The 11851-nt window shown below is 36.4% G+C and overlaps 1 long non-coding RNA gene across 1 annotated transcript; it reads right to left on the bottom strand.

The window, feature by feature from the left end:
• Positions 1-730: 730 nt before the first annotated feature.
• Positions 731-2757, bottom strand: LOC120098504 (uncharacterized). The gene is made up of 2 exons (XR_005496757.2): positions 2622-2757; positions 731-955 (listed from the first exon to the last, which is right to left on the bottom strand). It is a non-coding gene; the product is annotated as an uncharacterized LOC120098504 (long non-coding RNA).
• Between the last annotated feature and the right edge of the window lie 9094 nt (positions 2758-11851).

Genomic DNA, 11851 nt, shown 5'->3' with positions numbered 1-11851 from the left:
ATGCTCAACATCGCCCGTTCTGTGGGGAACGGGCAGCCAAGGCAAAGAAAGGGTAAGAAGGACAGTGTTACAGGCAGGATGAGAGGAAGGAAGAGAAGGTTGGGAGCTGATAAACAGCAGGGTTCCTCAGACATGATGCTCTGCAACCCAGAACACGGCCCTGCTTTCCAAACAGGCAGCAGGCCTGGCTGCCTGATCAATGTCTCCTCATAGCCTCAGCCTACTCTTTAATATCATTACGTGTAAGTGAAATTTATGTTTGAGCATGCGTGCTGCCAGAAATATTTCCCTGTCGGCCATATTTCACTTAACAGCTCATTACTCAAGATTTGCTCTTAAATACAGTGGTTTTTACAGCTGTCTCTAGGTTCTATCAATGTACCCCTAAAAATCCTATAATAATATTTTCCACCTCATTGCTTTCTTTCTTTTGACTGTGTTGTAATAAAGCTCTGTGTCCGATAAGGGGAATTGACATTCTTGTCAAACTCCCAAACAGGCATTTACATAATGTTTTATTCACACAATTGCAGCAGCTTGCAGAAACTGAAGGAATTTACGTTTTCTAAATAATACATTTTCACTGGTTTTGGCATTTTTTTTCCTACAGTCTGCCACTCATTAACCACCTCTTCTGTAGCCCTAAGGGTTCTATTCCTTAAGTAAAGGGGATAAAATTTGTTATTTGTTTCAAAAGATAAACAAAAATTCTTGCTAGGAAAGCAAAGTCAGAATGTGAGCCCTGGGAGCCAACACCATCTTTATTTTCGATTAGGGATTCAATAATATCCATTAATACTAATACAATGATAAACTCAGTAGCTACATCAGTGTCTTTAGTACTAGAAGTTGAAAGAACTTATGGAAATTACAGTGGTGGTTCCTCAGACAACTTTTCCAGCTGCTCCAGGACAACATCTGTACGTCCTGTCCAAAAGCCATCTAGTGTTTGCACCTGTAGAAGAAAACATCCCTGAGTCAAAGTTTTCAACATTTGTTCCACTCTAAATGAATGGGTGTCTTTTAATGTTTTGAGGCTGTGTAATTCTCAGACTCATTCATTCATAGCTAAGATTGGTAGATTTACGTTTCTGTCTTATCAGCTTTTGTTCTGGTAAGTCTTGATAGGAGTGCTGCAATCAGGAACCTCTCATGGAAAGTATCTTCAGGATGATTTTCAGTAATGATAATGGATGCTAGAATGCTTACTCCAAGGAGGAACATTATACACACACACACACACACACACACACAGAGAGAGAGAGAGAGAGAGAGAGAGAGAGAGAGAGAGAGAGACAGTCTAAAACACTAGCAGCAGCTGTTCCCTGGCATTCCAGTTATTTTACTGTGGTCTGTTTACATATAAAAGAGCATAGCAAACAGCACTGTCTATGAAATTGGATAACTGCTTTCTTATTATTATTAGTCAGTTTCGGCTTCTGTTGCTGTAATAAGCACAATGACGAAGGCTCCTTGCAGAGGAAAGGGTGTGTTTGAGCTTCTAAGTTAGAGTTCGTCACCAAGGGAAGTCAAGGCAGAAACCTGGAGACAGGAACTAAAGCAGAGAGCATGGAAGGATGTTGCCTACTGGCCTACTTTCCATGACTTGCTTAGCCTAAGTTCTTATAAAACCCACTACCACCTGCTGGGATAGGCAAACATGGGGCTAGGCTCTCCCACAACAATCATTAATCAAAACACCCCAAAGACCTGTCTACAGACTGTCTCATTCTCTCAATTAATATCCTTTATTCTCAAATGATTCAGACTTGTGTTAATTTGACAAAAACAACAACACAATAATAACAACAACAACAAATGCACCAGCAAAATACTTCCTTCACTTTGGGAGAATCACTTAACTATTAACTTAGTTTGTCTTCTATAAAATGCCAATGATTACCTAATACTCCTTCCCTTCCAGTTCCGGAATCTCTGTTTCTGAAGCTTGAAGCTAGAAGAGCTTTATAGAACGTATAGAAGCATTTTCCTTGCTCTATGAGGAACAAAGGAAACTATAGCATTTTTATCTGTCTTGTGCCACTACGGAAATATTTGACCTCAGCTTAGACCTTTTATGGCTCTCAGCAATTTCCTCATTAGTAAACTTTCTCCCTTTCTCCCTTCATGGCCTATGAGGGTGTTGTAGTACTGAGGTTGACCCTCCCACTCCTTTTAATAGGCATACATTAAATATCTGTATCTCAGCATGGTGGTGTATAAGTATATATGTAAGCCCTTTTGGATCTGGCTATGAAGTTGGCCTGCTGTAGCACCTTTCTAAAGAATTGTCACTCAACAGCTCTCTTCACGATTCTGAATCTTTCTTCATGAATCTGGTTTTATAAGACAGTCTCCCACCTGCAATAGTTACAAGGATTAACATTTAAACATAGAATTTTTAAAATGTGTGCTTACTCAACAAAAGGCTTGCACACTAAAACACAGTAAGCTCTGGTCCCAACAAACTGGTAAATCATCTTGTTTATTTCAGGAGCCCTTTAATGGTGGGATAACGAAGACTTTCTCCTTGTTTGTAAGCAACCTATGAGTTTATTCACTGATGGACAACGAACTGGCCATTCGTTTCCATATCTTTCCATCATTTGCCATGCTTTTACCTTCTCTGGACACTTCCACGATCTCTACTGTCAGTAATGAGTCATCCCTTCTCACATGGAGTTTCCCTTGATGCATCTCGAAATCACACCAGCCCACAGGCAGAAGTGGTGACAGGAAAGAGAAATATAATTTGCCTCTTTCCGAAGAACATTGTATGGAAAGAAAGCAAAACAGAGCAAAAACAATCAGAGCTGTGACATAAAACTCTTTCCTAGACTCTCACAGTTTTTAAGCACTGATTTGTCAATATGCCTCCTTTTAGCCTTAATTTGTTTCAGCATGTGCTTTTGCCAACAGAATTCCTGTATCCTTGCCTTCAACATATGGAGTAGAGGTTTCTGACATTACCTTTCTGCTGCAGGCAGTGCCTAATTGGAAAGAGACTGTGTGCTTGAAATTGATTTACAGAGGAAAAAAAAACCATTGGTGACTCAGTTGGTATTTACTAATTACCAGGGATCTTGGTACGAGCGAATTCTTCAACAGGATGAGAAGGTGTTGGCGTGCTTGGTGACTGATATGATTCTACTGTTTTTGTGCAATATTCTAACTGAGGCAAGAGAACACTCCACACCAATCTGATCTACTAAATGTTAAGACATTTATTGGTGTTTTGCAATGATAAAAACTTTAAGAAAGCTAAGTTAGAGAGGACTAAACGACCATAAGCTTATTATTTTTTTTTTCGGAGCTGGGGACCGAACCCAGGACCTTGCGCTTGCTAGGCAAGCGCTCTACCACTGAGCCAAATCCCCAACCCTCATAAGCTTATTATTATTAGTTGTACTTATCATACTAGATGTTAACCAAGATAACTCAGAGCAATTGTACCATGTATCAAAATGAAATTTACTGATGTCTTAAATACACAAATACTGAAGGAAGGATTGGGGATTTAGCTCAGTGGTAGAGCACTTGCCTAGCAAGCGCAAGGCCCTGGGTTTGGTCCCCAGCTCCGAAAAAAAGAAAAGAAAAAAAATACTGAAGGAAAAGGCTACTATGTATTTTAAATTTTTTCTTAAAAATGCAAAGTTCTAATTTGTATATAGAAAATATTTCATTTTAGACGTATGAATAGTTATCCCTTACTTTGCTTTACTTCTGTGCATTTCTTCTAAATATGAATAAAAATTCCATACACTGTGTTTCTGCTGTTAGAGCTCAATTGCAGAAAAAATGGTCTTTCCCAATAGCTGTGTTTCTTTAGAAAACAGTCTGTCTCCATTCAGAAATGCAAGCATCATTGTACCACCTGCATTTTTAACTGATACATAGGAGAAATAAAATATGTCACCCCCATTGTGAAGAAAATTGTGTTTGTTTATAATAACCAAACATTTGAAAACAGATTACAGTAGTCACTGTGCATTTTTAAAGGAGGAAATTACATAGCTAATCTGTCCAGAGTCTCATACCACACCAAGCATTTGGTATCGTGGATGTCTTATACATAAGCATTATTTATTTTGCCTCTATATCCCCTTGACTATTTCTAACATTACCTGCCAAGGTAATTATTTCAAAACCTACCTGCTCTTGCTTGGGGGCAAACAGCACATTGGTCATGTTGATCATGGTGAACATCGGTTTTCTCATTATAAAATAATTCCCTTATCCTTAGAGTCCCTGTGGAGTCTCTGGAATTGCCCTCGATTTACAAAGCAGTGGTGAAGGGTTGCACTTCCCTGACTACTTAGTTAAGATTATAACACAATAAAATCCTTTACAATGAAATCAAGCCGTAAAATGTAACCCAGTATGGGTCAGTCTCGTAACTCAGAAATGAGTGGGAAATACAAAGATAAAATAAGCATGGTAGAATTCAAGCTTGCTTCCAAATCCAAGAAGATCTAAGCAAATTGGAAGACAGAAGCAGGATAGAGATGAAAGCCAAGAAGGAGAATTCTAACAAACTACAAATCTTAGGTCTCAAGTGGCCAGGCCTTGAAGCTAGGTGATGACAGGATAAAGTCTGAAATCAGGGAAGAAGCTTGGGCTTTGAAGTTAGATATTAGGCTTCTATTCATGCTCTACTCTTAGATTTGTCTCAGGCATGCAACTTAAGTTCACGCTCTGTTCCTCTTTTCACTTTTCTCTTTCTCTCTTTCTCATATAAAGATAGAAAGCAATGCCTATTTGACAAGAATTTGAAGAACTAAACTAAAGGATGAGAATCAAATAACCTTTCCTCTTGCTCTCTTGGAATGTAGCTGACATTCAGTTATGTGATCCCTCTCCCACTGGGTTGGTCTTATTGTCTGGTCTTTTAAAGACAGGACTTTGATAGTTCTGGGTTAATCATTGCTATATTAGATCCTGTTATGAAGGATTTTTCTTCATCAAAATTTCCTTTAATAGGTGTGTGTGTGTGTGTGTGTGTGTGTGTGTGTGTGTGTGAGTGTTGCATATTATATGTATTGTCTGTATAATGTATGTAGAGAGGATTGGGCATGGTATGTCATACATTCATGTGCTCTTTTGTTAGATGATTTTTGTCATAGAATTGATGGAACAAAACACAATACAGAAAATTTTAATGTGTAAAAACAAAGATGAAGACTCTTTCTTTGCAGCTATTCAACAACATTCTATTTTAAATATCATTTTATAATTGTGGAATAAATAGTTACTTCATTTTATTTTATTTTGAAATAAATTGTAGTGGCAGGGGTACCTGCCTTTAATTCCAGCAATTGAGAGGTAGAGGCAAGCAGATCTCTGTGACTTCAAGGCCAGTTTGGTCTACATAATGAGTTCCTGGATATCCAGAGCTATAGTAAGACCCTGTCATAGCAACAATACCAGCATAACAATGACCATGGTGGTGGTAATAATAATAATAATAATAATAATAATAATAATGCAAATTAATAATGGCACCAACAGCAATTCATCATTAGAAACTTCCTCTATTATTAGAAAATCTGTAGTATTTTTTGGAAAACTGTATTTGCTAAAGATACAGAAGAGTACTTAGAGTAATCCAATCACATTTCCTCAGAAAGCAGAAGCATTATTTATATGGCTGGTGTGGTAATATAAACCTTTATTTCCAGGGCTCTTAAAGCAGAGGCAATCAGGTCCCTGTGTGGTCACAGCCAGACTAACTTACATAATGAGTTCCAAGTTAACCAGAGCTTCATAGAGAAGCAGGAAGAGGAATGGGGGTGGGGTGCATATAAAGAAGGAGTAAAGGAAAGTTCGAAGAACTCTTATTTTGCAGATATTAAGAACTGATAATGGAACTGTATGGAAATTAAAAGTTACTGCATAACAAAGGAAACAATTACTGGAAAGAGGATAGAGCAAACAGAATAGGAGAAAACATCTGTAAATTAGTCTTCTGGCAAATAACCAGTATTCAGAATACATAATACTTTTAAAGCCAAATATAGAAAAGTTTTGAGTATTTCAATCAATAAGCAGGTACATAAAAGAGCAGACAGGTTTCCAGAAAAATTACGAATGCCTAATGGAAATATTAAAAACCTTTACCATCCTTTGACACTAGAAATTTCATACTGAAATTATCATGTGATTGCATCTCACCCAGTCCAAAAAAATAAGCATCGAATATTGAAGAGGGTGTGGGAACCAGGAGTATTGCTGCATTGCTAGTGGCCATGTAAACTAGTACAGCCACTATGAATGGTTCTCAAAAAATAAAAGTAGAGATATTATATAGCCTATCTATACCACTTCAAGATATATACAAAAAAGATGAGTCAGCACACATCAGATGTACTGATATATCTGCAACCATTTCATCTGCGTTCACATTAGCCAAAGTGTAGAACCAGCATAGGTACCCACAGACAGATGAATAGATTTTTAAATGTGGTAATATACATAATGAAATTTCAACCACAAAGAAGAATTTTTATATCATTTTTCAGGAAAATGGATTAGGCTGAATATCACCAAGTTAAGAAATTAGGCCAGACTTATAATGGCAAATATTACGTTTCCCTTCATTTGCTAGAATTCATATTTAACAAACAACAGAATATAATAATCGACACAATGGAAGAAATATATTTTGAAGGAAAAAGGACTGACAAAAAAAAGGACAAAAGAGACTGACAGACCAAAAGGGGAGTTGAGTATGATCAAACTACAGGATACATATATACACATATATATATGATATATAAATATTATATATTACTATATCATAAAATATTTATATAATTCTTATGCTATAATTACTCATATTGAATACTTATGTTATAATTATAAATATTAAATTTATATTTTATAATATTTATATTATAATTATAAATATAATACTTATATATTATGTGTATCATAATGAATGAAGCCCAGTACTTTTGTGTAATGAGCAGGCACTGACAAAACAAAAGTAATCAATTTCTGCTGTTACTTTTGTTCACATTTTTTCAATTCCACTTCTATTTACATGAAAAATAAATAATTAAAGAGCTTCTAGTTTATATAAAATGCCCAAGAATGGGTATCAGATGTGCCAACACATTTAGCCTCATTTTGATTTGCTGGTCCACCGAGATGCTCCTAGACTACATATTTTAACTCTCAGTGTTCTAATTAGGAAATAATTAAAGTGAGTTTACAGGGTAGTAAATAGTGTCACTGAGATTTTGACTCAGTTTCGTTTCCACTTTCAAACCACGAGAAGTTGAGATCGTGGGTGAATGAGCGGGCATGGGGCTGCTGTCCAAACGTTTCAGCTTGGTTTATTCCCAGAACAGGGAAATGTAACTGAAAGTTTCATGCTTTATAAAAACAGTGTGGCAATGCTCCCTTATCACATGGCACTTGTATATAATCAGGAGTTAACCAAATACGAGAGCGAGGTGAAATGCATATGTTCAACTTATTTCTAGTGATTTTTGTCCTCTGCAATGACATGTTAAAACCATTTTAGATATCGATACTGCTGTTGATTTAAATCGACATGCCTGTGGTTGCGAGATCTTTATCTAATCTTAGATCAGGGCAGTCAAGGCTGCTTCCTGAAGGGTGAAATATTTTATAAAACAGTATGTCCTGTTTCGAAGGAGCTATGTCATCTGTGTTTTTAAGGAAGTAAATTAGTTGTTATATATTATGCATGGATTGTCCTCAGTCTCTGATTTATAGATAGTCTTCAACATGTAGACAATTCCAAACAACATGAAACAATTCATAGCATATGCTCACACAGAAACACTCTTTCTTTGCTCTCTGGTCAACACTTTTTGCTTCTACACAGCTAAGTCTGAGTTTCAGATTCAGCCCTTAAAAACTTCCTGAAAACATGACTACTGGCATGCTGGACATGTTGCACACATTCTGTTAAAAAAATTTAATATTTCTCCCTAGTAGGTATATTTCTGGCCATGAGATACAGATTTATAAAATGAAACTCAAGTAATTTGGTGTAGTGAGTCTTTATACTGCATAGGACTACTTTCTATGATTTTTATCTTACTTCTAACTCATACGGGCATCCTGAGAGGCTTAAAGAAAATGGAAATGAAAATAAATGTCTGGAATCGAGTTTTTCATTTGCAAGTTTTTTTAAGTATGGAAATGTTTATATAGCAGAGATTTGGAAGGAAAACTATATAAAATAGAGATTTAGAACATAAGATATACTACATTCATAAATCCAATCTTCCATTCCCAAAGAAAGGGTTTAGCAAAATACACTAAATAGAAATTCTTAGCATTTTTGGCCACACTTCAATTGAGACATTTTTGTCCATATTCATATCAAAATATCCCAGATTTTAAAAGAAAATCAAAGCCATACGCAAACAGCATCACCAATATCTCTTCATTAGAGTAAGAAGATGAATGAGAATGTCCTTGTCATTTTGAAGGCTAATACGATTTATCTCTCACAGTTGTGCTTGGATCTGAAATTTAAGTGTACATAGAGTCAACAGGAGGAACGCATACAATTAACTTATTACAAGTTTTCAATGACACGAGGCCTTAGTGAAGAAATGTAGACCCCCAAGTGTCGTTAGAGTCAGTTATAGCAGACTGAACTGGACAAGGTTAGCAGATCATGAAGAGGATTCTGAATGCTCTGAGACATATGAAAAATAAGGGCTATATTCAATGCTCACTCAGTCTCTATTTCCAACCCTTCAGAATAAAGAAAGTGGCCTTTCCTTTTGCCCTGGTTGCTCTGTTGCTTCAATAAACAAATGATCAAAAGCAACATGGGACAGGAAGGGTTTGTTTTGTTTTACCTTACACTTCTCTTTCACAATTTGTACTGAAGGCAGTCAGGCCAGGAGCTCAAGGCAGAAACCTGAAGGCTTTTACTGAAGCAGAGAGGATGGAAGAACTCATCCTATTGGATTGCTTCCAACAGCTTGCTCTGCCAGCTTTCTTAGTCAACCCAGGACCACCTGCCTAGGGGATGGTGCCACCCACAGTGGACAGGGCCTTCCACATCAAAACTCCATCAAGAGAGTGCCCTCATAGACATGTGCTTGCAGTCTAATTGGAACTTATTCTTAATTGATGTTTCCTCTTCTCAGATGAATCTAGCTGATATCAGATTGACAAAATTAATCAGAACACCTTCTCTTTTATTGAAGTGAGACTTGACATGAAGACTTTGTCTTGGCTTTTAAAAAAAGAGCATAAACATCAGAATGGTCATCATATACCTGCCATTTTCCTAATACTGTTAATTCAATCAATAAGCCAAAATCTCTTCCCCATGAATAGACTTTAATTTAAACGGTTGTTTCCAATGGCCTGTATATTTTCTATTCTGAGAAAATGGTTCTTCATTGTTATTGCCATTGTTCAATTTAGAGCCGCTCAGTGGAATGATTGTTTCACTCTTATTACAGTTAGGATCTCTATAGATTTTTAAGAATTAGGCTAATAATTATGTTTCAAAAATATTCTAGCAGTTATATGTTTTGTAAAGAAATTTCAATCCAGCAACATGGCTTCTCTGGAAAGGAAGGGATCACATCCAAAGACCTAGGTCTTTGTGATCAGGCTGGCATACAGGAATGCTACACATGTTTAATTCTCTAACTGGAATATGCACACCCTTAGTACGGACCTTTAAGGTAAAATTAGTTTGTAGAAGGAAGCAGCTATGTTTTAAAGTGACATCTAATTGAGGGCCATGCAAAGTGAGAAAGATTTGACTGAATTAGTCAGAGATAGGGTACTCCTAATTCTCATAGAGCAGTGCAGGAAAGAGGAGCTATTTAAGAAAAGGGGAGAGAAAGAGTCAGTCAGTGAGTTGGCTGTCAGTTGAATTGAGTGCAAGGGAATTCAGTCAAGGAGTTGGGAGTCCGTGCAGGGAATGCATTGTAGTGCAGTTGAATTCGTTCATGATTTCACGCAGTTCAGTGTAGATCAGCAGAGGGCAGCTGAAGCCAGAAAACAGAAGGAGTCTGAAGAGTCGAACAAATGGCCAGAGTTAATCTAAAGCAAAGCAGAGCAATTCGGTGAGAAGCTGAGGGAAACCAAATCGAATCAGTCAGCTTGGGGAAGAGTTTGAACCAGAAGAGCTGAGTTGAATCAGCCTTTCAGAATTTAAAAAGAACTATAAAGGGTGATCCTATTCTGCAGTAAACCTTCAAGACAGTTATAGCTGCCAAATAAAAGTTACTTTTACACTTTCTATCACTAGCATCCTTAGAGGGATTATCTTCTTGGAACATGTCATAGCATGTCTCATAGCCCCTACCCATTAGGGACATAGATGCTGGAAAAATATCAGTGCAATAGCAAGAAGCTTGGTATGTATATTTCTTAGTTAAATAAGCATGAAATGTGGTTAACCAGTTGAATCTCTCAAGTCATGCAATAATTAGCCACTCCAAGTTCAATGGAATTTTGGTTTTAAAATACTTTAATTAGGTGCTGCTAGCTGGCTAGAATTGACACCATGACATAGATAATTCCTATTAGATAACGTGAGAGTTTTGCCATAAAGTGATCACACCTTTATTATCTTTGACAGTTTGTAATGCAGATTACATTCTTGTGCAAAATATAAAAGGTGACTGCTATAAAATACTATAAAGATATCAGGCTGATTATTCTTTTATATTTAAAATGTCATGTGGTAAAGGTTATTTCCACTCATTAAAAGTAAATGCATGTGACCATATGTTAGGGCACTTTTGAATTTAAAGTATATCCAACGGAAATTATCAACAAATTCAAAAATACCCAAAAGAAAAATAGGTTCCTTTTGATTTGCCAAAGCATCTTCTTTCAATTAAAATGTCATTATATTACACTCTCACTTGACACTTCATTATGATAAATCTGATACTGAAAACAGTAAGTCGTTCTATATATAAATTTGATGGAATTTTGATATTAAAATGAATAAAACCTGTCAATATCCTAGAAACAGTATATCAGCAAAGAGGATTATTGGTTTACCCAAATAATAATGTAACCATTAAGAGGATAACATTTTCCAACTGCAATTACATGCCCTAATTTTAAAAGGGCTATCATTTACAATAATTGGCAGATTTGGTCCATATTTCTTTCAAAAATTCATTTCTTCATTATGCCTCAAAACAATTTATGGTGCATTTATGTTGGTGAAGATAATTTGCTTTTTTATTGTGAATGGAAATCAGTAATTACATACAATCCCATTTTCTGCAGACATAAAGTTAATTCATGGTAGTAATTTTATACAGAATATTAGCTTCTGTTAGTTATGATGAAAATGTAACTGTGGTAAATGCCTCCATTATAACTGAATTTCCTTGGACTTGATGGAAAAAGAAATGTTGGCTTCATAATAACAATTCCATGGGCAACTCTGTGACAGGCCTGCAGATCACTCTGTCCCGCTGGCTGTGTGAGCTACAATGTCCTTTGACTTTGGCTAGAGTTTTCTATTCTGTTTTAGCTTCCCTCTTCCAGTACTATGCTTCGTTGGGTGAGCAACACTTCTTTTTTTTCCATGCCTGAATTTTATACCTACAATATGGAGAAAATCATAAGAATTATCTCATGTTGATGGTAGGATAAAATGAGAAGATGCATAAGCACTTCTAGATTGTTCTCTGTATTTGTAGCTACGTTGCCACTAGCTAGGAAACCTCAGGCCAAATGGTGTAACAAAGTACATCTTCCTCACCAATCTTCCTTCAGTAAGTTGCAACTATTAGGAGAGACCTTAGAATACAAGCGGAAAAAGGAGAAAGGTGAAAAAAAGGATTTTTAAGTTCTATGAAAATTCTTCTTGAAA

Source organism: Rattus norvegicus, chromosome 19, assembly GCF_036323735.1.
Source record: "Rattus norvegicus strain BN/NHsdMcwi chromosome 19, GRCr8, whole genome shotgun sequence".
NCBI lineage: Eukaryota > Metazoa > Chordata > Mammalia > Rodentia > Muridae > Rattus > Rattus norvegicus.
This window is presented reverse-complemented; position numbering and strand designations above follow the sequence as displayed.